This window comes from Oncorhynchus nerka, linkage group LG2 (genome assembly GCF_034236695.1).
Source record: "Oncorhynchus nerka isolate Pitt River linkage group LG2, Oner_Uvic_2.0, whole genome shotgun sequence".
Lineage (NCBI taxonomy): Eukaryota > Metazoa > Chordata > Actinopteri > Salmoniformes > Salmonidae > Oncorhynchus > Oncorhynchus nerka.
In genome coordinates, this window is record NC_088397.1 from 284,249 (window position 1) to 296,748 (window position 12,500).

The following is a 12,500-nucleotide window of genomic DNA, read 5'->3' on the forward strand; positions in this document are numbered from 1 at the left end:
GGTCTGGTCAGTAGTAACAGAGATGTTAACCAGGGGTCTGGTCAGTACTCACCAGTCTGGTCAGTAGTAACAGTGATGTTTGCCAGGGGTCTGGTGTTTCCTCCCAGTCCAGACACTCCATTGACCGTCTCTACGTGGAAGGTGTAGTTGGCGTGTGTGGCAAAGTCCAGAATAGCCACAGAGTTCCCGGTGAGGCCCAGGAGGCGTGGTACGAAGCGCAGGTCGGTCTCACACGGCTCACAGTCCTCCTCGCCACCGGAGGCGCCACTGCCACAGCGCTGGCACATGACGTTATAAGTCAGGTCCTTCCTGCCACCGCTGTCGCTAGGCGGAGACCAGGTGAGGAACAGAGCCGTCTCGTTAATGAGAGAGATCAGGTTCCTGGGGGCCGATGGAGCGCCTGGAGAGAGAGAGAGGAGGGGAGGGAGGGAGGAAGGAGGAAGGGAGGGAGAGACCATCATCACTGAAGTCTTTTCTAAATCCCAAACCACAATGTGCTCCCTTCACTGCCTTAGTTAAAGCCTCCCTGTTCTCTGTCCTTGATCTCACTGCCTTAGCTAAAGCCTCCCTGTTCTCTGTCCTTGATCCCACTGCCTTAGCTAAAGCCTCCCTGTTCTCTGTCCTTGATCCCACTGCCCACTGCCTTAGCTAAAGCCTCCCTGTTCTCTGTCCTTGATCCCACTGCCTTAGTTAAAGCCTCCCTGTTCTCTGTCCTTGATCTCACTGCCTTAGCTAAAGCCTCCCTGTTCTCTGTCCTTGATCCCACTGCCTTAGCTAAAGCCTCCCTGTTCTCTGTCCTTGATCCCACTGCCCACTGCCTTAGCTAAAGCCTCCCTGTTCTCTGTCCTTGATCCCACTGCCTTAGTTAAAGCCTCCCTGTTCTCTGTCCTTGACCCCACTGCCTTAGTTAAAGCCTCCCTGTTCTCTGTCCTTGACCCCACTGCCTTAGTTAAAGCCTCCCTGTTCTCCTCCCTTGAGCCCACTGCCTTAGTTAAAGCCTCCCTGTTCTCTGTCCTTGATCCCACTGCCTTAGTTAGAGCCTCCCTGTTCTCTGCCCTTGACCCCATGCCCACTGCCTTAGTTAAAGCCTCCCTGTTCTCTGTCCTTGACCCCACTGCCTTAGTTAAAGCCTCCCTGTCCTCTGCCCTTGACCCCACTGCCTTAGTTAAAGCCTCCCTGTTCTCCTCCCTTGAGCCCACTGCCTTAGTTAAAGCCTCCCTGTTCTCCTCCCTTGACCCCACTGCCTTAGTTAAAGCCTCCCTGTTCTCTGCCCTTGACCCCATGCCCACTGCCTTAGTTAAAGCCTCCCTGTTCTCCTCCCTTGACCCAATGCCCACTGCCTTAGTTAGAGCCTCTCTGTCCTCCTCCCTTGACCCCACTGCCTTAGTTAAAGCCTCCCTGTTCTCCTCCCTTGACCCCATGCCCACTGCCTTAGTTAAAGCCTCCCTGTTCTCTGTCCTTGACCCCACTGCCTTAGTTAAAGCCTCCCTGTCCTCTGCCCTTGACCCCACTGCCTTAGTTAAAGCCTCCCTGTTCTCCTCCCTTGAGCCCACTGCCTTAGTTAAAGCCTCCCTGTTCTCTGCCCTTGACCCCACTGCCTTAGTTAAAGCCTCCCTGTTCTCCTCCCTTGACCCCACTGCCTTAGTTAATTAAAGCCTCCCTGTTCTCTGCCCTTGACCCCATGCCCACTGCCTTAGTTAAAGCCTCCCTGTTCTCCTCCCTTGACCCCATGCCCACTGCCTTAGTTAAAGCCTCCCTGTTCTCCTCCCTTGACCCCACTGCCTTAGTTAAAGCCTCCCTGTTCTCCTCCCTTGACCCCATGCCCACTGCCTTAGTTAAAGCCTCCCTGTTCTCTGTCCTTGACCCCACTGCCTTAGTTAAAGCCTCCCTGTTCTCTTCCCTTGAGCCCACTGCCTTAGTTAAAGCCTCCCTGATCTCCTCCCTTGAGCCCACTGCCTTAGTTAAAGCCTCCCTGTTCTCTGTCCTTGACCCCACTGCCTTAGTTAGAGCCTCCCTGTTCTCTGCCCTTGACCCCATGCCCACTGCCTTAGTTAAAGCCTCCCTGTTCTCTGTCCTTGACCCCACTGCCTTAGTTAAAGCCTCCCTGTCCTCTGCCCTTGACCCCACTGCCTTAGTTAAAGCCTCCCTGTTCTCCTCCCTTGAGCCCACTGCCTTAGTTAAAGCCTCCCTGTTCTCCTCCCTTGACCCCACTGCCTTAGTTAAAGCCTCCCTGTTCTCTGCCCTTGACCCCATGCCCACTGCCTTAGTTAAAGCCTCCCTGTTCTCCTCCCTTGACCCAATGCCCACTGCCTTAGTTAGAGCCTCTCTGTCCTCCTCCCTTGACCCCACTGCCTTAGTTAAAGCCTCCCTGTTCTCCTCCCTTGACCCCATGCCCACTGCCTTAGTTAAAGCCTCCTGTTCTCTGTCCTTGACCCCACTGCCTTAGTTAAAGCCTCCCTGTCCTCTGCCCTTGACCCCACTGCCTTAGTTAAAGCCTCCCTGTTCTCCTCCCTTGAGCCCACTGCCTTAGTTAAAGCCTCCCTGTTCTCTGCCCTTGACCCCACTGCCTTAGTTAAAGCCTCCCTGTTCTCCTCCCTTGACCCCACTGCCTTAGTTAATTAAAGCCTCCCTGTTCTCTGCCCTTGACCCCATGCCCACTGCCTTAGTTAAAGCCTCCCTGTTCTCCTCCCTTGACCCCATGCCCACTGCCTTAGTTAAAGCCTCCCTGTTCTCCTCCCTTGACCCCACTGCCTTAGTTAAAGCCTCCCTGTTCTCCTCCCTTGACCCCATGCCCACTGCCTTAGTTAAAGCCTCCCTGTTCTCTGTCCTTGACCCCACTGCCTTAGTTAAAGCCTCCCTGTTCTCTTCCCTTGAGCCCACTGCCTTAGTTAAAGCCTCCCTGATCTCCTCCCTTGAGCCCACTGCCTTAGTTAAAGCCTCCCTGTTCTCTGTCCTTGACCCCACTGCCTTAGTTAGAGCCTCCCTGTCCTCCTCCCTTGATCCCACTGCCTTAGTTAAAGCCTCCCTGTTCTCTGTCCTTGATCCCACTGCCTTAGTTAAAGCCTCCTGTTCTCTGCCCTTGACCCCACTGTCATAGTTAAAGCATCCCTGCTCTCCTCCCTTGACCCCACTGCCTTAGTTAAAGCCTCCCTGTTCTCTGTCCTTGAGCCCACTGCCTTAGTTAAAGCCTCCCTGTTCTCTGTCCTTGACCCCACTGCCTTAGTTAAAGCCTCCCTGTTCTCCTCCCTTGAGCCCACTGCCTTAGTTAAAGCCTCCCTGTTCTCCTCCCTTGACCCCACTGCCTTAGTTAAAGCCTCCCTGTTCTCCTCCCTTGATCCCATGCCCACTGCCTTAGTTAAAGCCTCCTGTTCTCCTTGACCCCATGCCCACTGCCTTAGTTAAAGCCTCCCTGTTCTCCTCCCTTGACCCCATGCCCACTGCCTTAGTTAAAGCCTCCCTGTTCTCCTCCCTTGACCCCATGCCCACTGCCTTAGTTAAAGCCTCCCTGTTCTCCTCCCTTGACCCCACTGCCTTAGTTAAAGCCTCCCTGTTCTCCTCCCTTGATCCCACTGCCTTAGTTAAAGCCTCCCTGTTCTCTGCCCTTGACCCCACTGCCTTAGTTAAAGCCTCCCTGTTCTCTGTCCTTGATCCCATGCCCACTGCCTTAGTTAAAGCCTCCTTGTTCTCTGTCCTTGATCCCATTACCACTACCTTAGTTAAAGCCTCCCTGTTCTCTGTCCTTGACCCCATGCCCACTACCTTAGTTAAAGCCTCCCTGTTCTCTGCCCTTGACCCCCCACCTTAGTTAAAGCCTCCCTGTTCTCTGTCCTGACCCCACTGCCTTAGTTAAAGCCTCCCTGTTCTCTGTCCTTGACCCCACTGCCTTAGTTAAAGCCTCCCTGTTCTCCTCCCTTGACCCCATGCCCACTGCCTTAGTTAAAGCCTCCCTGTTCTCTGCCCTTGATCCCACTGCCTTAGTTAAAGCCTCCCTGTTCTCCTCCCTTGACCCCATGCCCACTGCCTTAGTTAAAGCCTCCCTGCTCTCCTCCCTTGACCCCACTGCCTTAGTTAAAGCCTCCCTGTTCTCTGCCCTTGATCCCACTGCCTTAGTTAAAGCCTCCCTGTTCTCTGCCCTTGACCCCACTGCCTTAGTTAAAGCCTCCCTGTTCTCCTCCCTTGACCCCACTGCCTTAGTTAAAGCCTCCCTGTTCTCCTCCCTTGATCCCACTGCCTTAGTTAAAGCCTCCCTGTTCTCCTCCCTTGACCCCACTGCCTTAGTTAAAGCCTCCCTGTTCTCCTCCCTTGACCCCACTGCCTTAGTTAAAGCCTCCCTGTTCTCCTCCTTGATCCCACTGCCTTAGTTAAAGCCTCCTGTTCTCCTCCCTTGACCCCACTGCCTTAGTTAAAGCCTCCCTGTTCTCCTCCCTTGACCCCACTGCCTTAGTTAAAGCCTCCTGTTCTCTCCATTGACCCCACTGCCTTAGTTAAAGCCTCCCTGTTCTCCTCCCTTGACCCCACTGCCTTAGTTAAAGCCTCCCTGTTCTCTGCCCTTGATCCCACTGCCTTAGTTAAAGCCTCCCTGTTCTCCTCCCTTGACCCCACTGCCTTAGTTAAAGCCTCCCTGTTCTCCTCCATTGACCCCACTGCCTTAGTTAAAGCCTCCCTGTTCTCCTCCCTTGACCCCACTGCCTTAGTTAAAGCCTCCCTGTTCTCCTCCCTTGACCCCACTGCCTTAGTTAAAGCCTCCCTGTTCTCTGTCCTTGACCCCACTGCCTTAGTTAAAGCCTCCCTGTTCTCCTCCCTTGACCCCACTGCCTTAGTTAAAGCCTCCCTGTTCTCTGCCCTTGACCCCATGCCCACTGCCTTAGTTAAAGCCTCCCTGTTCTCCTCCCTTGACCCAATGCTCACTGCCTTAGTTAGAGCCTCTCTGTCCTCCTCCCTTGACCCCACTGCCTTAGTTAAAGCCTCCCTGTTCTCCTCCCTTGACCCCATGCCCACTGCCTTAGTTAAAGCCTCCCTGTTCTCTGTCCTTGACCCCACTGCCTTAGTTAAAGCCTCCCTGTCCTCTGCCCTTGACCCCACTGCCTTAGTTAAAGCCTCCCTGTTCTCCTCCCTTGAGCCCACTGCCTTAGTTAAAGCCTCCCTGTTCTCTGCCCTTGACCCCACTGCCTTAGTTAAAGCCTCCCTGTTCTCCTCCCTTGACCCCACTGCCTTAGTTAATTAAAGCCTCCCTGTTCTCTGCCCTTGACCCCATGCCCACTGCCTTAGTTAAAGCCTCCTGTTCTCCTCCCTTGACCCCATGCCCACTGCCTTAGTTAAAGCCTCCTGTTCTCCTCCCTTGACCCCACTGCCTTAGTTAAAGCCTCCCTGTTCTCCTCCCTTGACCCCATGCCCACTGCCTTAGTTAAAGCCTCCCTGTTCTCTGTCCTTGACCCCACTGCCTTAGTTAAAGCCTCCCTGTTCTCTTCCCTTGAGCCCACTGCCTTAGTTAAAGCCTCCCTGTTCTCCTCCCTTGAGCCCACTGCCTTAGTTAAAGCCTCCCTGTTCTCTGTCCTGACCCCACTGCCTTAGTTAGAGCCTCCTGTCCTCCTCCCTTGATCCCACTGCCTTAGTTAAAGCCTCCCTGTTCTCTGTCCTTGATCCCACTGCCTTAGTTAAAGCCTCCCCTGTTCTCTGCCCTGACCCCACTGTCATAGTTAAAGCCTCCCTGCTCTCCTCCCTTGACCCCACTGCCTTAGTTAAAGCCTCCTGTTCTCTGTCCTTGATCCCACTGCCTTAGTTAAAGCCTCCTGTTCTCTGTCCTGACCCCACTGCCTTAGTTAAAGCCTCCCTGTTCTCCTCCCTTGAGCCCACTGCCTTAGTTAAAGCCTCCTGTTCTCCTCCCTTGACCCCACTGCCTTAGTTAAAGCCTCCTGTTCTCCTCCCTTGATCCCATGCCCACTGCCTTAGTTAAAGCCTCCTGTTCTCCTCCCTTGACCCCATGCCCACTGCCTTAGTTAAAGCCTCCCTGTTCTCCTCCCTTGACCCCATGCCCACTGCCTTAGTTAAAGCCTCCCTGTTCTCCTCCCTTGACCCCATGCCCACTGCCTTAGTTAAAGCCTCCCTGTTCTCCTCCCTTGACCCCACTGCCTTAGTTAAAGCCTCCCTGTTCATCTCCCTTGATCCCACTGCCTTAGTTAAAGCCTCCCTGTTCTCTGCCCTTGACCCCACTGCCTTAGTTAAAGCCTCCCTGTTCTCTGTCCTTGATCCCATGCCCACTGCCTTAGTTAAAGCCTCCCTGTTCTCTGTCCTTGATCCCATTACCACTACCTTAGTTAAAGCCTCCCTGTTCTCTGTCCTTGACCCCATGCCCACTACCTTAGTTAAAGCCTCCCTGTTCTCTGCCCTTGACCCCACTACCTTAGTTAAAGCCTCCCTGTTCTCTGTCCTTGACCCCACTGCCTTAGTTAAAGCCTCCCTGTTCTCCTCCCTTGACCCCACTGCCTTAGTTAAAGCCTCCCTGTTCTCTGTCCTTGACCCCATGCCCACTACCTTAGTTAAAGCCGCCTCCCTGTTCTCTGTCCTTGACCCCATGCCCACTGCCTTAGCTAAAGCCTCCCTGTACTCTGCCCTTGAGCCCACTGCCTTAGTTAAAGCCTCCCTGTTCTCTGTCCTTGACCCCACTGCCTTAGCTAAAGCCTCCCTGTACTCTGCCCTTGAGCCCACTGCCTTAGTTAAAGCCTCCCTGTTCTCTGTCCTTGACCCCACTGCCTTAGTTAAAGCCTCCCTGTTCTCTGCCCTTGACCCCACTGCCTTAGTTAAAGCCTCCCTGTTCTCTGCCCTTGACCCCACTGCCTTAGTTAAAGTCTCCCTGTTCTCTGCCCTTGACCCCACTGCCTTAGTTAAAGCCTCCTGTTCTCTGCCCTTGACCCCACTGTTAAAGCCTCCTGTTCTCTGCCCTTGACCCCACTGCCTTAGTTAAAGCCTCCCTGTTCTCCTCCCTTGACCCCACTGCCTTAGTTAAAGCCTCCTGTTCTCTGTCCTTGACCCCATGCCCACTGCCTTAGTTAAAGCCTCCCTGTTCTCCTCCCTTGACCCCACTGCCTTAGTTAAAGCCTCCCTGTTCTCTGTCCTTGACCCCACTGCCTTAGTTAAAGCCTCCCTGTTCTCCTCCCTTGATCCCATGCCCACTGCCTTAGTTAAAGCCTCCCTGTTCTCCTCCCTTGACCCCATGCCCACTGCCTTAGTTAAAGCCTCCCTGTTCTCCTCCCTTGACCCCACTGCCTTAGTTAAAGCCTCCCTGTTCTCTGTCCTTGACCCCATGCCCACTGCCTTAACTAAAGCCTCCCTGTACTCTGCCCTTGAGCCCACTGCCTTAGTTAAAGCCTCCCTGGTCTCTGTCCTTGACCCCACTGCCTTAGTTAAAGCCTCCCTGTTCTCCTCCCTTGATCCCATGCCCACTGCCTTAGTTAAAGCCTCCCTGTTCTCCTCCCTTGACCCCACTGCCTTAGTTAAAGCCTCCCTGTTCTCTGTCCTTGACCCCATGCCCACTACCTTAGTTAAAGCCTCCCTGTTCTCTGTCCTTGACCCCATGCCCACTGCCTTAGTTAAAGCCTCCCTGTTCTCCTCCCTTGACCCCACTGCCTTAGTTAAAGCCTCCCTGTTCTCTGTCCTTGACCCCATGCCCACTGCCTTAGTTAAAGCCCCCCTGTTCTCTGCCCTTGATCCCACTGCCTTAGTTAAAGCCTCCCTGTTCTCCTCCCTTGACCCCACTGCCTTAGTTAAAGCCTCCCTGTTCTCTGTCCTTGACCCCACTGCCTTAGTTAAAGCCTCCCTGTTCTCCTCCATTGACCCCACTGCCTTAGTTAAAGCCTCCCTGTTCTCTGTCCTTGACCCCATGCCCACTACCTTAGTTAAAGCCTCCCTGTTCTCTGTCCTTGACCCCATGCCCACTGCCTTAGCTAAAGCCTCCCTGTACTCTGCCCTTGACCCCACTGCCTTAGTTAAAGCCTCCCTGTTCTCTGCCCTTGACCCCACTGCCTTAGTTAAAGCCTCCCTGTTCTCCTCCCTTGACCCCACTGCCTTAGTTAAAGCCTCCCTGTTCTCTGTCCTTGACCCCATGCCCACTGCCTTAGTTAAAGCCTCCCTGTTCTCTGTCCTTGACCCCACTGCCTTAGTTAAAGCCTCCCTGTTCTCCTCCCTTGACCCCACTGCCTTAGTTAAAGCCTCCCTGTTCTCCTCCCTTGACCCCACTGCCTTAGTTAAAGCCTCCCTGTTCTCTGTCCTTGACCCCATGCCCACTGCCTTAGTTAAAGCCTCCCTGTTCTCTGCCCTTGATCCCACTGCCTTAGTTAAAGCCTCCCTGTTCTCTGTCCTTGACCCCACTGCCATAGTTAAAGCCTCCCTGTTCTCCTCCCTTGACCCCATGCCCACTACCTTAGTTAAAGCCTCCCTGTTCTCCTCCGTTGACCCCATGCCCACTTCCTTAGTTAAATCCTCCCTGTTCTCTGCCCTTGACCTCATGCCCACTGCCTTAGTTAAAGCCTCCCTGTTCTCCTCCCTTGACCCCACTGCCAGAGTTAAAGCCTCCCTGTTCTCCTCCCTTGACCCCATGCCCACTACCTTAGTTAAAGCCTCCCTGTTCTCCTCCGTTGACCCCATGCCCACTACCTTAGTTAAAGCCTCCCTGTTCTCTGTCCTTGACCCCACTGCCTTAGTTAAAGCCTCCCTGTTCTCCTCCCTTGACCCCACTGCCTTAGTTAAAGCCTCCCTGTTCTCTGTCCTTGACCCCATGCCCACTACCTTAGTTAAAGCCTCCCTGTTCTCTGTCCTTGACCCCACTGCCTTAGTTAAAGCCTCCCTGTTCTCTGTCCTTGACCCCACTGCCTTAGTTAAAGCTTCCCTGTTCTCTGTCCTTGACCCCACTGCCTTAGTTAAAGCCTCCCTGTTCTCCTCCCTTGATCCCATGCCGACTGCCTTAGTTAAAGCCTCCCTGTTCTCCTCCCTTGACCCCACTGCCTTAGTTAAAGCCTCCCTGTTCTCTGTCCTTGACCCCACTGCCTTAGTTAAAGCCTCCCTGTTCTCCTCCCTTGATCCCATGCCGACTGCCTTAGTTAAAGCCTCCCTGTTCTCCTCCCTTGACCCCACTGCCTTAGTTAAAGCCTCCCTGTTCTCTGTCCTTGACCCCACTGCCTTAGTTAAAGCCTCCCTGTTCTCTGCCCTTGATCCCACTGCCTTAGTTAAAGCCTCCCTGTTCTCCTCCCTTGACCCCACTGCCTTAGTTAAAGCCTCCCTGTTCTCTGCCCTTGAGCCCACTGCCTTAGTTAAAGCCTCCCTGTTCTCCTCCCTTGACCCCACTACCTTAGTTAAAGCATCCCTGTTCTCTGCCCTTGATCCCACTGCCTTAGTTAAAGCCTCCCTGTTCTCTGTCCTTAACCCCACTGCCTTAGTTAAAGCCTCCCTGTTCTCCTCCCTTGACCCCACTGCCTTAGTTAAAGCCTCCCTGTTCTCCTCCCTTGAGCCCACTGCCTTAGTTAGAGCCTCCCTGTTCTCATCCCTTGACCCCACTGCCTTAGTTAGAGCCTCCCTGTTCTCCTCCCTTGACCCCACTGCCTTAGTTAAAGCCTCCCTGTTCTCCTCCCTTGAGCCCACTGCCTTAGTTAAAGCCTCCCTGTTCTCCTCCATCATGTTTAGTGTTCTCCCTGGTTAGTCTGTCATCATGTTTAGTCTGTCATCATGTTTAGTCCCCCTCACCCTCCCTCTCCCCCGCCTCCCTCCCCTCTTCCTCCCCTCCTCCTCTCCCTCCCCTCCCCTCCCTCTCCTTCCCCCCTCCCCTCCCTCCCCCGCCTCCCCTCTCCCTCCCCCTCCCCTCCCTCACCCTCCCTCCCCCTCCACCTCCCTCTCCCTCCCTCCTCCGCATCCCCTCTCCCCTCCCCACTCTCCCCTCCCCTCACCCCCTCCACCTCCACCTCCTCTCCCTCCCCTCTCCCTCTCCTCCCCACTCTCCCTCTCTTTCTCCGTTCTGAGCCAGGTGTGACTGTCTGTGTTCTAGAAGGTGGGTTAGAGTCTACAGTAGCTACAGCCACAGAGCCTGAGATACGATGCCTCCCCTCTCCCTCCCTCTCCTCTCCCTCCCGCCTCCCCTCTCCCCCCCTCCACCTCCCTCTCTCTCCCTCCCTCTCCCTCCCCTCCCCCTCCCCTCACCTCCCCTCCTCCCCTCTCCCTCTCCCCTCCTCCCTCTCTCCTCCCTCTCCCCTCACCCTCCCTCTCTCCCTCCCTCCCTCCCTCCTCTCTCCCTCCCCTCTCTCCCTCCCCTCCTTCTCTCCCTCCCCTCTTCTCCCTCCCTCCCCCTCTCCCTCCCTCTCCCTCTCCCTCCCCTCTCCCTCCCCCTCCCCTCTCTTCCCTCCCTCCTCTCCCTCCCCCTCTCTCTCCCTCCCTTCCCTCCCTCCCTCCTCCCTCCCTCTCTCCCTCCCCTCCCTCCCCTCTCCTCCCTCTCTTCTCCGTTCTGAGCCAGGTGTGACTGTCTGTGTTCTAGAAGGTGGGTTAGAGTCTACAGTAGCTACAGCCACAGAGCCTGAGATACGATGCCTCCTCTCCCTCCCCTCTCCCTCACCTCCCCTCTCCCTCTCTTCTCCGTCTGAGCCAGGTGTGACTGTCTGTGTTCTAGAAGGTGGGTTAGAGCTCACAGTAGCTACAGCCACAGAGCCTGAGATACGATGCCTCCCTCTCCCTCCCTCTCCCTCTCCCCTCCCCTCTCCCCCCCCTCCACCTCCCCTCTCCCTCCCTCTCCCTCCTCCCTCTCCTCTCCCCTCACCCTCCCCCTCCTCCTCCTCCCTCCCCCTCCTCCTCCCTCCCTCCCCTCACCCCTCCTCCCCTCTCCCTCCCCTCTCCCTCTCCTCCCTCCCCCCTCTCCCTCCCCTCTCTTTCTCCCTCCCCTCTCTTTCTCCCCTCTCTTCTCCCTCCCTCCCCCTCTCCCTCCCTCTCTTTCTCCTCCCCTCCCCTCTCCTCCCCTCCCCTCTTTTCTCCCTCCCTCCCCTCCTCCTCCCCTCTCTTCTCCCTCCCCTTCTCTCCCTCCCCCTCTCCCTCCCTCTCTCTCTCCCTCCCCTCCTCCTCCCTCTCTTCTCCGTTCTGAGCCAGGTGTGACTGTCTGTGTTCTAGAAGGTGGGTTAGAGTCTACAGTAGCTACAGCCACAGAGCCTGAGATACGATGCCTCCCTCTCCTCCCTCTCCCTCCCCTCTCCCTCACCTCCCCCTCTCCCTCCCTTCTCCGTTCTGAGCCAGGTGTGACTGTCTGTGTTCTAGAAGGTGGGTTAGAGTCTACAGTAGCTACAGCCACAGAGCCTGAGATACGATGCTCTCCCTCCCCTCTCCCTCCCCTCTCCCTCCCCTTCCTCCCTCCCCTCTCTCTCCTCCCCTCCACCCCCCTCCCTCCCTCTTCTCTGTTCTGACTGTCTGTGTTCTAGAAGGTGGGTTAGAGTCTACAGTAGCTACAGCCACAGAGCCTGGAGATACGATGCCAGAAAACTATCTGTCATTAATAATGATGAGGGAGAATAAGGTGTGATATTATCACCACCCTAACACACACACACACACACACACACACACACACACACACACACAGACACAGACACACACACACACACACACACACACACACACACACACACACACACACACACACACACACACACACACACACACACACACACACACACACACAAACACACAAACACAAACAGACATTACACACACACACACACACACAGACACACACAAACAAACACACACACAGACAAACAAACAAACACACACACACACACACACACACACACACACACACACACACACACACACACACACACACACACACACTTCCAGGTTTCCACATTAACAATGATGAGGAGAATAAGGTGTGATATTATCACTACCCTCATGATGATTGCCCACACAGACACACAACACAAACAGACACACACACACACACAAGCGTGAATGATGCACCTACACACAGAAAATATGACATTGTTGCAGAAAAATAGGGTGTACCATTGTCTGACCATGTAAAGAAACCAATTATTTATTTGGCTTCACTTTCTGTCTCTCTCTCTGTCTCTCTGTCTCTTCTCTCTCTCTGTCTCTCTTCTTCGTCTCTCTCTGTCTCTTCTCTGTCTCTCTGTCTCTCTCTCTGTCTCTGTCGCTCTCTCACCCAGCATCTCTCTTCTTCTCTCTCTGTCTCTCTTCTGTCTCTCTCTCTGTCTCTCTTCTGTCTTCTCTCTGTCTCTCTTCTTCTCTTCTTTTCTGTCTCTTCTGTCTCTCTGTCGCTCTCTCACTCCAGCATCTCTTTCTGTCTCTCTGTCTCTCTCTCAACCAGCATCTCTCTCAACCCCTGCCAGAGAAATACATTAACTCACGTGTGCATGCCATGGTGGAGGGGTCCTGGTCACCCGGTAGAAGCCTTTGTCACAGTGACAGAGCGTGCTGCCTGGTCATGGCTGGAACTGTGGGGAGGACACTTGAAC

General features: G+C 54.8%; 1 pseudogene; it reads right to left on the reverse strand.

Moving 5' to 3' along the window:
* Positions 1 to 12,500, reverse strand: part of LOC135572487 (ephrin type-A receptor 6-like) — a 78,031-nt pseudogene that overhangs the window by 65,060 nt on the left and 471 nt on the right.